Source organism: Mytilus californianus, unplaced genomic scaffold, assembly GCF_021869535.1.
Source record: "Mytilus californianus isolate M0D057914Y unplaced genomic scaffold, xbMytCali1.0.p SCAF_13, whole genome shotgun sequence".
NCBI classification, from domain to species: domain Eukaryota; kingdom Metazoa; phylum Mollusca; class Bivalvia; order Mytilida; family Mytilidae; genus Mytilus; species Mytilus californianus.
In genome coordinates this window covers 31,575,494-31,588,447 of record NW_026262615.1, presented here as the reverse complement: position 1 = coordinate 31,588,447, position 12,954 = coordinate 31,575,494, and the positions used below count along the sequence as shown (strand labels likewise).

The 12,954-nt window shown below is 30.9% G+C and overlaps 2 long non-coding RNA genes across 2 annotated transcripts; both read right to left on the bottom strand.

The window, feature by feature from the left end:
- Positions 1–343: 343 nt before the first annotated feature.
- Positions 344–2,011, bottom strand: LOC127723513 (uncharacterized). The gene is made up of 3 exons (XR_007992120.1): positions 1,928–2,011; positions 1,485–1,560; positions 344–1,029 (listed from the first exon to the last, which is right to left on the bottom strand). It is a non-coding gene; the product is annotated as an uncharacterized LOC127723513 (long non-coding RNA).
- Positions 2,012–6,792: 4,781 nt separating this feature from the next.
- LOC127723512 (uncharacterized) lies at positions 6,793–10,582 on the bottom strand. Its single transcript, XR_007992119.1, has 3 exons — positions 10,395–10,582; positions 9,007–9,104; positions 6,793–6,903 (listed from the first exon to the last, which is right to left on the bottom strand). It is a non-coding gene; the product is annotated as an uncharacterized LOC127723512 (long non-coding RNA).
- Between the last annotated feature and the right edge of the window lie 2,372 nt (positions 10,583–12,954).

Here is a 12,954-nt window from a genome sequence, read left to right as displayed (position 1 = left end):
TTATAATGAAATGACATAAATTATGTTGGTATTGAAAAAAAATTCTTCTTTTTGTGAATACGATTTAAATGTACATTAGGTAAATAATATTTACATACAAGTATACAAAACAAAATCATGTCAGTTTATTCGCATTAAACAATTCTTTTATTGATGAAATGTAAATATAGACAGTTTTATCTATTCATCAGATATCTGAAACACCGATCTGGATTATTGAATTTAATTCATCTACAAATAGCTTATGTATTGATTTGTGCTCCACGGAGAAAAAAAGAAAATAATGACTATCAAAATTTCTTTATCTGAATTGATTTAACAAAGTTATGATGACGAAGAAATATCTAAGATGACCGTGATGTGGATGTCTGATTGATAGGGGAAGCGATCATTTAAGCATGGATCAGAGATAAACACACAAAGTAAGTCATCAACTGAAATCAGAGTAACACACAAGACTATATGAATAACAGACGTAACATATGATTATTTTCGTATTCCCTAGAACTGCATTACTAATATTCTTTTCTGGAAATTAAATGTTGCTGTTAGACTACTTTATCATTTTCATTTCTATTTTCTGATCTGAGAGTTGATGAATAATCGTAGTTCCGTCTTGCGATACTGTGTCTGTATGATCATACGCATCGTTTTCAAATTGAAGTTTTCTTTCTCCAAAATTAGAACTGTCGTAATTTGGGTCATTTTCGTTACGATTCCCTGCCATTGTCGTCATATAAATTTTCTTTTGAATCTGTTCGCCGTTTCGATACACCATTTAATCAATCATAGTCTCCGTATGATGTTTCAATATACGTTTTTGATCCGAATTTTGTAATTTTGAATCCGTTTTTCTGATTTTGTTGATGCGTGCATACGTATTGCTTGAATTGATTGAAGCTAAGCCATATGATTCTTTAGATGTCGGCGTCACACTTGTTCTAACTTCTGGATTTTGTAAATGCTCATAGAACTATATTGAGGACTTCTTGCCTATCCGTATTAGACGTTTTGAAAAATCCACATGACCTAAAAAAATAACATGTAATGTTAGATCTATCTGTGAAAACAAGTAGAAGATACAAAAGGAATATTAATAGTTTTAAGTCGAACACAAACAGACAATACTGTAAATAAAAAAATAAAAAGATCGAAAAAAGAAGGAAGTCGACAATTCCATAAAATAACATACTGATAACTAGGGAGTCAGCAACAAAACGCCACATACCCTGGGAAAAATAAGAAGTTTCCAGGCACGCATTTCAGTTTACAGCGGTTTAAAAATGATACATATCCGTGTGTAATAGTGCATCAGCGTATGACTTAGTTAGTCACAAGGTATTATATTTAGGTTAGGGTGAATAACTAAGAAATTTGATATATTTACCAACAGCAAATTCAGATTTATTTTTATAACAGTAAATGTTAAGGAAAATTAAAACACTATTCTTAAATATACTAGTAGCACATATATATAATGTCACCTTATTTTACAAAAAATCATCACAAACAAAACAGCCAATAGTGTGATAGCACCTGCAATGCCACCAATAACTGGACCTAACAAGAAAAGTAAACAATTATAACACATATGTGGACATTGCATAACACTTATAACCGATCACAATACAATTATAGGTAAATCAAACTTTGTTGATATATAAAAGGACTTGAAGGTCTTATTTCTGAGAGGGATTGGTACATTTGTATTCTTCTAAAATGATGAGATAAGATGCACGAAATAATTGTGCTCATAGATGTCTATTCATTGAATTGCAAATAATACTAGATCATTAATAAGGACTATAATTAGAAGTTAATCCATCAAACGTTCTATGTTGTACACGTTAAACAAAAGAACTCAGTTATATTAAAAACAATAACTAGCTGGCAAAATCAGATGGGTAATTTAATTAAATGTAGGTACCTATATCAAAACTGGCGCTAGAATCTTTCTCCATTAACGTTGTTGTAATTACGCTTTGGTTAGAGATTGTTGATGCTTTGTCTACAAAAATGGTGAACACATTTTTTGAAAAGATTATGTAACTACAATATCTATACCGCGTTCTCCATTTTGTTTGAAACATTTAAGGTGAATATAATAAATTTGGAAAATATATTTTTGTTATTTAGACATGTGATAATTTGTTTATGGAAAGATACAAATCAATAATTACTATTATCAAATCTTTTCCTGACTTAGTGGAGTTTTTCAACAGTTTCTGTTTATACCTTGATTTGTGTCTCGTTAATCGGCTTATGAGATTTGAACATCAGTAAAATCATGTTGCTTCAAATCCAATAGCAAGATCGAAAAAATCTCTTCATTTTACCGTGACTTCTTCAATCATAAAAATTAAAAACACACACGTCTTACTTGGAGTCACGAAAAATCATACTTTGTGATTAACAGTACTGATTCCAACAACAAATGAACCTAAAACTATTTAAAATAAATGCTGGACTTATTGATCAATAACAGTTCATATCATAAAGAACTTATACCAATCATTCAAACATTAAACAATATTTCCGTGTTCTTTAATATCACGTTCAGATATAAAGAAGAAGTTTTATCATGCAAAGACCCACTTTTCAGCGCGTGCTTCTATCTCATACACCATAGTTGACTCTGACATTAAAGGAACGGACAAAAATAGATTGTTGGCTTTATGTCATGATCTTTTTCTTGGAATTGACACAAGTGGAAGATCTGTTACTCTAAAACACGTGACTATTTTAGTTTCTCGATTGGCAATATCCTAGTATGAAACTAACCTTTTGCCTCATCGTATGATGTTTAAATATATCAATGCATAAGTTACGCGTTTGAAAGTTTATTGTAAAGCAACTTCACTGACGCTTATAACGGAAAAAAATCAAAACTTCACATGTTATATGGGAATATCGCGACCGATACTACCCACTGTGTCGTTGCCACAACTCATCAGAGTCTTTTTTCTCTTTCCATTGTTACGATACTCGCTAGAATGCACCACATATCGTTTTGTTTTCATCATTTATCCAATATGCACATATGCACATAGATGTAAATATTGAACCGAGAGAAACGTTCCCTTCTAAAAAAGTATAAACCAAGCCAAAAAAAAAGCGAAACCTTTATAAAAAGTTGTGTTTGAGCCTTTCTCCGGTATTTTACGGCAATTGAGCTTTAGCTAGGGGTTGTTAAAGAAGCTGTACCTTGAAAATGGCGAAGTGCAATTGGTCCCAAAAGACATATAGCCATACATGCATATTTAGTTGTCACTAGAATTGGACTTCTGCTCTGTGAAGCAGTATGACAAAGGTCTCTTCGATCCTAGTGCGTTAAATTGTGAAAATAATGATCCCTTATCGTATTCTGAACTACATATATGTAAATTCGTCTAAGCTATGAAATTAGTTGTCATGCATGCATATATAAACGTTTATGATATAAACATAGAAATTCGAGAAAATGTGACTACTAATTCCTACTTTTTACTCAAGACTATACCTTAGGTTCAACAAGGTTCCATAATGTGTTATATATAAGGACAAATTAACTAGATAATACGTGATTTATATACCTATTCTGCACACAAACTGTAACTGGTCATTACAAGCTCGTCTGGTTATATGAAGCACTCCTTTTTCTGTTATCGTGCCTGCTAAACAATAAAGCAGTTCTTTTGTACCTGCTTCGGCTGGAAAAAAAATTAATGGTTTATCATCTGTACTTATTAAATATGCATTCATAAAGAAGTATTAATGAAGTATAGATTAAACTTACTTTATAGCTAAAATATAACAACAAAGTCCGAAACAGGTTATTACAACTTACAAAGGTCCTTTTACAACAGTATACAAATACTAGTAAACATGTGTCAACAATAATTATATATTCAGTCACTATCTATGTTAAGTAGAAAGAGTACATGATACACTATACTACAATAACTCATGTCGTGTACATTTGAATCGGTATCAGACGTTTAATTTGAGGAATGTTAAAAATTGAGTTTTAATTAAATGAATTTATTTTTCACCCAAATTTTAGTTTAGTTTCTATTGTAAACAAACTTTTGTTTCGCTATACATATTAGGTATAAATATATGGTGTGTTTTTTCACTTTGGTACCTTTGTATGTTTCAGAGCTTAGTGTGGCGTCAATTTTGCTCAGCTATTATACCTTATATACGGGTTGTTGTCTCTTTAACACATTCCCCGTTTCCATTTCCCATTCTGTACTAGTATATAAAATATCTGTAATATAATAAACAATGTGGGTTTTTATTCATTTGATAATATTGTTTTGTTAAGAATGTTTACGAAAACCTGACAAATTTCATAAGTTTTATTTTAAATAAAAATTTGAGTATCTTCATCATGTGTTGCCTTCCATTCATAGGCATATAATAGTATAGGCAAGTTTTAAAAATGTTCACAAAACAGAATTTTTCGAAAAAAACCAAGAACTTTCTTTCCCAAGAATAGATTGCCTTACGGAATTATAAATCCTCAATGGCCTTCCACTTCGTAGTGGTTTTAAAGTTTTTGATTCGAGTGTCACTGGTGAGGCTTGTGTACGCGAAACGCCAAACTGGTGTACATAATTTTAATCCTGGTAACAATGACAAGTTTATTTCATGGTGATGTCATAAAATTGTCTTTAAGTGGCTGTTATAATTTGACTAATTAACACTTTTACGAAATTGTGAAATACTTATAATACTATGCTTATGAAGACTAAACCTTAAATAATGAGTAAAACTCCTCCAAACTTTCCTTTAACTTCAAGAATAAATGAATATAAAAATTTGAAGTTCCTTGTTATATATTTTTTTTTATTTATTTATCTATATTTGCTAAAGGTAACAGTACAAAAAAAAACATAATCTAAAATATAATATTATTTATTGTTTTACCTTTTATCAGCTTAGCCTCTGTTTTGGCTCGAAAAACGTTGGTCCATGAAGGGATCCCTTCGAATGTATGATTGTTCGTTTTGCAATAAGTCTCAGGTGGAAGTAAAAGCTGAAATCTTTCCAGGCACAATTGTTTGCTTGTTAAATACGGTTTACCCCATCCAACTTTGTATCGATCATCTTAGAGGAAATATAAGTAAAATGATAAAAATTTGTGCTTAACGTTATATTTGAATACAGGATTTGATGGGCATGATGTAAAGTCAGGCTGTGCATAATGATTTCATCGAAGGTTTCTGGTAGGAAATTTGGTAAACTTTAACTTTTAACAGATTTTTAGTAAAATGAATTTAAAGAATTAAGTGCAATAATTGAAATAAATTTGAAATACATACTCCGGACTGAAGCCAAAAGGTGAATTGCAATCACATTTTGCACAGTTGTATAAATATCTTTTGCCAATGTAAGTGTATAAAATGATATTGATAATAACGTAAAGCTTTTAAATCAAATAATCTCTTTGCCAGGATATTCATAAGTAGCCTATTTTCGACAGCAGAAGTCATTAGAAAAATATATAGATACAATGTTTGAATTCCACGTTTGATACGACTTCAGCTATTTTAGAAACTGGAGGTCAAATAAGAGCCAAGGGTAAACTGCCGCTTCTGTTGATATCATTTGAAGAAGAATATATCTATAGACACCTTCGCATTACTTTAGTGTTGTCTCGTTTGTGTGCGTGTAAAAACTTTAAAACCACAAGCATTAAAATTGAAATGTTAAAGTACATTGAATAAGAAGTCTTTCATAGAAGTTTAAGAAAAATCCTTCGTCGAACATTTAAACACCACATATCATAGAAATAGAAAGTTGCAGAAAAATATTAACAACTCAAACTTACTGTATTAAAATAGCAGTTCACCATTTAAAAAAAGGAGCAGATCCAGGTTAGGAACATGTCGTTAAGTTTAAATTCATGCCGATTTTGTTTCTCATAAGTTGTAGGTGTCATTTAAAGCTCATTTAAATTTCTTATGCATATAATATATAGTGTTTGCAAAAATCTATTTTTACAAATAATAAAGAATATTTACTACATCTACTGATTCTTGCTGTATTTGTATCATCATTACAATTAGTTGACTTCAATCCATTGCTTCCTGTCTTACAGAATAAAGTCGTACATTCCCCATCGCCATTGTTAGAAACATGCCCAGTAAATACTACATATGGTAAAATGTTAAAAAAAAATTACAATTCTAAGGCATTATAAAGATTACAAAATGAAAACAACACGTTATATAAATTTCATGCGTCCGAAGCGCTTTTCTGGATTTACCTTCATCAGGAAAGCTCAAAGCCAAATAATTGAAAGCCAAGGATTTATAAGAACCGAAACAATTGAAGAGCTATATGACCAAAAATAACCTAAAAAGAGCCAAATCCGTCTAAGATCAACTTTGCCTGAGTTAAAACAAGGCATCCACGGAGAGGAAAAATGAAAAATATATATAAATGAGTTAAGAAAAATGTACAAAATTCAAGCAGTTCAACAACTAAAGTAAATGTTAACAGGGCTGTTCTTAGATTCATTTTCTTTGAAATAAATGCTTATCATAGATTTCAAACTGTGTATGAGTTAAAGAGAGGCGAAGGAATATTCAACCTCATAAGTCGAAAATAAACTGACAGCGCCACGGCTAAATTGTCTAAACAAAGTTAAAAACAAGTATTAATTACTTTTTTTCTATCAACACCAATATGGTCAATATAACTTTATATTCCATTTAAAATTTACACGTAATACGATTATTATTTTTTTGAAATGGTGTATGTGATCATGTTAAAATTCGCATTTAACAATAAATGATACCTACCTTTATAAATGAAGTAATAGTTCGAATCATTTTCTTTTATGCAACCACTTATATTGTAGGAGTTCCGTTCATTATCATGATTATGTTGACAAAAACATTTCTTTGTTGACTCCTGTAATTAAATGAAATGTCGTACTTAAAGTTTAGGATCGCCCAGAAAAACAACCCGAGTTTAAAAATTTGAGATTGAATATTTAAATTTGAAATTGGAAACTAAAGAATAAAGATTGATATTCTGAGATAAAAAAAAAAAAGAAATAATGATAAAATTTTTACGAAATGATTAATCATAAAAAACCGTTTAAGTTTTGAGATATATTCTCAGACTGATATTTGAGATTTTTTAGATCAGTCTACCACAACAGAACTGAGAACATATTAATGTGACGAATACGAATATAAAGATTAGGCTAAGGATATGTGGTATAAGTATAATTGTCAATTAGACAATTATCCATGAAACAGTAAAAGACAAAAACTTGAACAACTTTAAGTCATCAAATACCCCTTTCAACAATGAGCAAAATACGTTCCACAAAGAAAGTTAAAAAAGGTTTCGGATTTCAGATTAGAAAAAAATCAAATAGGAAAACATAGGGATCTTTTCTGTTAAAAGAAAAAAAAACATATGTAATGTATCAAAGTTAAATTTGTTTATGATCTTTCATTTGCTGCATTCATTTCGCTTTATTTGATCAAACAAATTCAAAGATATGTAATTGCAATAAGAGTTATGAAACTGAAAGAGATAAGGTAGTGTGTTCTTTTATTATGCTTCTTACATATGAGACACTGTGTACACAGCTGTCTTTCATTTGCATGTACTTCTGTGTGCATGCATTCGTTTTATATATATTGTAATGGAATCATTTGATTTTAAACCAACTATTACTAAAATTGATTGACATTTTTTATTGATCTTTGAACTTAAAATTAGCTTTAGACTGTCGTGATGATATATCTGTATTTAATTTCAATATTTAATTTAGGTTTTTGTAGAGTGCCTTTTGTGGTCTAGAAATAAAGGCAACAGTAGTATACCGCTGTTCGAAATTCATAAATCGATTGAGAAAAAAAAACAAATCCGGGTTACAAACTAAAACTGAGGGAAACACATCAAATATAAGAGGAGAACTACGACACAACAGAAACACAACATTAAAATGTAAAACACACAGAAACGAACTATAATATAACAATGGCCATTTTCCTGACTTGGTACAAGACATTTTAAGAAAAAAATGGTGGGTTTAACCTGGTTTTGTTAGAATATTGTATACAAGAATGACCGATCGACTGTTTTCTCCGTTATAAACAAAACAATCAAATATATGTAATTGGGAATTGGTGGTGCACCTTATTTGGTATAGAAATGAGTAAGGAGATGTGGTATGATTGCCAATGAGATATATCAAACAAATTTCAAATGAAGTAGATGTAAGTAAATATAGGTAACTATATGGCCTTCAACAATGAGAAAAACCTAAACCGTATAATCGGCTATAGAAGCCACCAACATGACTAAATATGAAACAGTTTAATTGAGAAAACTAACGGCCTAGTTTATAACAAAACAATTTACGAAAAACAAATATGACATAGCTGAACCAACTACAACAACTAAACTACAGGCTACTGACTTAAGACAGAATGCGGCGGGGTTAAACATTTTTCTGAGCGCTCATCCCCCCACCCTTATCATCAAATCAACCAATACGAGATCATAAGGAAAAGTCAAACACAATTCAACAATAATTGATTTAATGTAATGCCAAAACAAAAAAAATCAGAATTTGAATGTAGAAAATTAATAAAAGAGACAAAACACTAAGTTTCAATTCAGGCTATAAAATAAAGTAACTGTGCATCATTATGACCCAACAGTGATATATACATACCACTAGAAAGGGCCAATAGAATATCACAATCGAGGAAATGAAAATTGACAATATAGGAAAAGAACACTAATCCCGTTCATAATCAATTATGGCGGCACGAATAAACTATTAGACATACGTATATGAAGGTTTAAAAGTGATTTGCAAATGAGTTTTGGTTTGTATTCTTTTAGGTATTTATAAATTTTGAATTTTTATATTTTATTGGATTTTTGTTTGTTTCATTTTTTGTTGTTTTATTCAAATGTTATTGAATTAAATATAACAATAAAATTAAGTAGCCAGGAAATTCATATTCAAAGTAAATTAATACTTACACTGTAACCAAAGAACTGATATGATTCACATTGTTTTTGGCATGATACGATTGAAGGACTGTTCTTAGTATCCTGTCTGTCTGGCACTGAATAACAACCTGTTTAAAACACACTGAACTTAACACCGTCATAATCAAACATTAGCAACATGAAACATTTCTGTGCGTGATTTATAGCAAATTATGCAATGCTTTGACGAATGAAACATAATAAAATAAATACAACTTTGGTAAAGAAATGAGAATAAAAAAGAGTACAATAGTCCTGTGATTTTTAATTTTCGCTTCTTGAACATTCAATACTATAGTTTAGCGTAATGATTTGCATGAAATCTGTTCTGTTGAAGAAGTAAGACACTTATATATTTTTAGTAGTTTACAGAGTAAGTGTAAGTGGTGTGCTGAGACATGTTTTTAAAAATACCGAGTATATCTCATATGTTTATGTATGTATGTATACTATTAAGATATGTTCCCTTTTATTTTTTCCGAGAGTATCATCTTTTGTATAGTTAATGATCTATGGAACTTAATTCCAAGTTATCAAAAAGTTGCCTATCGCATTAAAAGCAATATGAAAACAAATACATACACTGACAGGATGATAACAGATGATAAAGCAGTGGCAGATCCAGAAATGTTTGTAAGGGGGGGGGGGGAAGGGGGTGGGCCCGCTGACTGATCTAAGGGGGGGGGCCTCCAGTCACGCTTCAGTGATTCCCTATACAATCAACCAAAATTTTCCCACAAAAGGAGGGGGGGGGGGGGGGGCTGGGCCTCACAGCCCCCTGGATTCGCCTATGTAAAGGAATGACCATCATCCAAACTGCTCAGGTTTTTTGTTCATAATAAAGGGTGTTGGTTTGGTTTGGGATATACGTCAATAAGACAATCATCGAAAAACAAAACTAACTTACAATAGATGTAGATGGCATCATCATGATTGAACGCAATAATGAATACCATCCAATTCTGTCTGAATAAAGTAGTACATGATTTCAACATTCAAGTGTAAAAATGAATTCAAAGTAAAAGTTACGAAATTATTACACTAATTTGTTTTATTTAAACCAGAAATTAAAGTTCCCGTTGTCCAGAGTTGCCAGCAGAAGTAAATGTCCTTTGTACAATTACAATCAAATATGATAATGACATTCTGTTTTATTAATAGACGTAATTTTCTGAATGATTGGAAGTATGAGCTTGGATTCCCAAATGTCTTTGTAAAGCTATCAATAGTTTTACATTTTGTTAAATCATTAGGTTAAGTGAAAACAAAATGTATCTCATTGGTTTGGTATTCTGTATGTTACTACTGTTCACATTATCATTTGGATATTTAACATGATTAAGTTATTTCTGCTATCAAAATTACCCGCTTTTTCCTACCTAGAATTTCAATCCATGATGTAGTTATACGGTAAATAGCCATTCCAATCCAAAATTCTTTATCTTGCAGCATGGCAATATTCTTCAACGTCTTTTCGTCAAACTCTAATCCATTATTGCCACATCTATCAGAAGCAGCTTTCCATGTTTTACTGTCTGTGTGAAAAGCCTGATCAGATGGAAAACTATATGCTAAAATAAAAATATAAATATACTTTCTTTCTATGCTTTTATGCAATGACATTTAAAGTTTATAAAATTTTGTTGTTATAAACTTTTTTGTTTATTTTGAAATATTGATCTATTTCAATGCATACCATGGTCTACATTAGAGGCAAAAGTTAAAGATAAAAGCAGCAGGTAATTTGTTAACATTAATTTGACCAATTAGTTTGGTAGATTAAAAGCGGTATCTTAGAGTATATGTAAATTTGTGGAGATTATGTTTTGTACACGAATGAAATGCGATTAGGTTGAAAGGAGTGGGTATACACAGCAGCAAAAAAAAAAAAAAAACCTGGATTGCAGTACGCCTTGAAGACAAACGGCAACAGAGGTGAAACATTTTAAGGTCATCATTTGGTCTTCATAAATCGTCAAAAATCTATGAAATTTATGTGTTTTTAAAGATTTAAATAATTGTCTTCAATATCAGACAAAACTGTTGCCAATAAAATATGGGCATATCTCTACTCTGCAAACTAAACACCTGTTTATCAACTGTGATGTACCAATACAGAAATACATCAGGATCTAGGAGCAAAATTAACAATTACAGGAAAAGAAATAAACGTTCGATTGGCTAACTACTAAACAAGAAGATGTGGGATAATCCAGCGACACAAAATACACAAATAATTGATTAATATTCTTTTTGTAGTTGACACATATGACTAATAGTTTTCACTTGTTCAGTTTTGGAAGTAGAATAAAAAAAGATGCGATATATATTGACATTGATTTATAATTATACACATGTATGTATATATCTGTTAGTTTTTGTAAACAGGAAAATTAAACAAAGTAAAGAATTATAGTCAAATTCCCGTCTGGACAGTTTCATTCACGAGGGCATTTATATAGCATGTTTTAATAATACATGTAAAAGAATTTTTACACTATTTCACCTAAATCCTTAACAGCATAGAACAAGACAATCAGCTAATTTCTTATACAATGAGAATTTTTGACAATATCATATTGAATTAAAACTTTTTTTTTCGTTACTTACCTATCACAGATTTTATATCAAAAACACAAGCTAATAGGATAATCCACAACATGTCTTCAGCCATTGTCATTACCTCTTAAAACTAACAGTAACACAACACTGAAGTAGATGTGATACATAAAAGTTATTTAAATCCTTTAAAGTAAGTTGTTTATGAACTAATGTTTACAAATGACGACACATTAAGGAAGTTGAATAACTTTTCAGCAGTTTTACTTGTGTGTTACATATTTTGTTCACTAAAACTACTGATAATGCATATACAAGTAAAATGACAATGTATTACTTTGATATCATTCTTGTATACTGAATATCCCTATAATCATTCGTCTGTCTTGCCAAATCTAAACAAACACAATGACGCATATATAAATGCATTCCTTAGTAGTATAGCTATCCTTTAACACTGGTTCATGCGTTATTTTCTTTTATTACTCAACACATAAACGTCGTCTCAGCTGATGTTGTTAGCACAAGAGAAGCCTTTATCAATGTATTTTTGTAGCCCCTGTTTATAAGATGGCCAGCAAGGTCTTGTAATTGCTTTGTCACAGAATCATTGGTGCAAGAAATCCGCTTAATTTGCTTAATTTAAAGGACCTGACTGTTAGGAATGCTTCTTGCACAGTATATATACACATGTATATATACACATCTATATATGTGACAACTTAACGACAGACGTTCCCCATCGGATAACCAATGGTTATACAGGGCGAACACAATAATTAATGTATACTTCGTTTCAAATTTAGCCCAAAAATGTTAATCTTTATTTTTGTTCTTCTTTCATCGGGATTCGAACACCTGCCCTAGACAACTGGACCAACTAGTCTATAACACTTCTCGTTAGTCGAGTAATGCCTTTCCTCGTCGGCTTTATCTAGGGTTGTAACACAGTACATAATGTATAGTAGCAAGCAGATGGTTGACTTTGCAGATATGCTCTTTTTGTCTGTTGTAATGGGTAATAATTCAAATATATATATTTGTAACATTTGTTGCCGATGTGTTATGTTATTTCGTAAGAAAGATTTCATACAACAGTCATTTAGATAGATCGTATTAGGAAGAGACAACTTGTTGAATTTAAAGCTTGGCCTACCTAAAACGTGGGTTGTTGAATTGAGTTTACCTAGCGACACGTAGCGGAGATAGGAAAACGGATATCTGCATCAGTAAAATAATGTTTCACTTATGCCAAGCTTGAATTACAATACGATTACTTCTACTTTAATGTCAAGTTATCAAGTCATTCTATTTAAATAATTATTTCGGTGTAAAAGATTCATTAAATTAAAATTCCACAAAATGATATCGTCTTTTTTG